Consider the following 2,038-nt stretch of genomic DNA (forward strand, 5'->3'; position numbering starts at 1 on the left):
CTCTCTCTCTCTCTCTCTCTCTCTCTCTCTCTCTCTCTCTCTCTTTCTCCGGTGTTCCTGCTGTTTAACCGGCGGCTCCGGTCGCATTGGATATCAGACACTCTCCAAACGTTCAACAACTTACTTCCACAAAAACCCGTTCAGTCCTCCCGGAGGTCCACTGACCTACTTGGCCAAGTTTTTACGCACAAAAGAAGAAGAAAAGAGAAACCATGCAACGTCCGTCCGGTAAGATGTCCACGTGATCTCCGCGTTAACATCTAAAATACAAGTTTAAGGCTATTCAAGTTTGGAGTCCCGGTAAAAAAGATGTGATCTGGTGGTTTCTGGAGATGAGCTCCGAGCGGCGGAGACTCGGCACGACCCCGTCTGGTGCTGCAGGGAAGGGAAGGAAGGAGGGAATGGAGGAAGGAGTGGAGGAGGGAGGGAGGGAGGGAGGGAAGGAGGGAATGGAGGAAGGAGTGGAGGAGGGAGGGAGGGAGGGAAGGAGGGAATGGAGGAAGGAGTGGAGGAGGGAAGGAGGGCAGAAGTGGAGGAGGGAGGGAGGGAGGTCCAAGAACCACTAAAGAGAGAGAGAGAGAGAGAGAGAGAAGCTTCTGAACACCATCCAGCTGTTTACAGGAGAACCAAACACTTTGTGAGGAACAGTTCCTCTGAGTGCTGAGATGATCCTGGAGATCACAGCTGTGACCGACTTCACTAACGAGGCTCGTTTGATGAAGTCTCTGAGCAGGTGAGACAGCAGTGGAAAAAAGCCATTTATTACATTTCTGTATGCTTATAGAAACTATGGGTTTGTGTTTATATACTGTATATATATACGTGTATACATATATGGTTATGTATATATGTATAGGTGCATATATATATATATATATATATATATATATATATATTTATATATTATATGTTTTCCACTCTGGTAAAGAACCCCAAATCACTTCCACAAACACACTTTTATTTCACTGTAATCAGGACTCTGTGGTCCCGCCCACAGCGCTCTCTGATTGGTTGCACGTCACAGGTAAATAGCCAATCAACGCTGCTTAAAGGCACTGCAGCCACAGGAGGTCAAAGGTGAAGCTGCCTCCGTTTAGCTAGCAGGAGCTTTGTGGGAGGCTGAATATTAAAGCTGCAGTAAACATCTTGTAATTCATTTTAATTCAACATTGGTACGGCTGCCATGTTATCGGCACTAGCTAGCCTGATAGAAGAACAATGCTATTGTTGTCCTTTGCTAGTGGAACTTTCAGTGCAATGATAAACATCTACCATGTGACAGCACGTCTAACAACAGACAAGTCACGCTTCTAACCACTAGATACTAATCCAGTGTAGTTTACCTCTCACAGCGAACGCACAAAGACTTATTGTGAGCTTCCGGCTGTCGGGACGTCGTTGGTGACGGTTAGCGCTCAGATTCTGCAAAAGGATGTAGAAGAAGCGATGTGATTGGTCAGTGGTTTAACACACGTTATGTCTGTCTCATAGTTTAATACAACATTTAGTCAGCTGATAGCAGTGTGTACACTGACTCCTCTGGCAGCTGGGATGGAAGAAGTATCCAGATTCTTTACTACTAAAGTACTAATACATGGAAACTCTTATTCACAGCTGCATGCTTTTCATGTTCATTTACATGAAACATCTATTTTTATCAAAGTATTGGTATTATAGAAAAAAAGTTGTAGTTAACCAAGTACAACTTTGTAAAAATACAGATTGTTTATTGCGTGATATTTCAGTTTATTACAACATTCAACATCCACACATCTGGAGATATACGTGGTTTCACCTGGACAGGTAAGTAGTACAGTATAAAGTACAACATGTACCTCTGAGATGTAGTACAGTATAAAGTACAACATGTACCTCTGAGATGTAGTACAGTATAAAGTACAATATGTACCTCTGAGATGTAGTACAGTATAAAGTACAATATGTACCTCTGAGATGTAGTACAGTATAAAGTACAACATGTACCTCTGAGATGTAGTACAGAATAAAGTACAACATGTACCTCTGAGATGTAGTACAG

This window comes from Anarrhichthys ocellatus, unplaced genomic scaffold, assembly GCF_004355925.1.
Source record: "Anarrhichthys ocellatus isolate YVR2014 unplaced genomic scaffold, GSC_Weel_1.0 scaffold311, whole genome shotgun sequence".
Taxonomy (NCBI): domain Eukaryota; kingdom Metazoa; phylum Chordata; class Actinopteri; order Perciformes; family Anarhichadidae; genus Anarrhichthys; species Anarrhichthys ocellatus.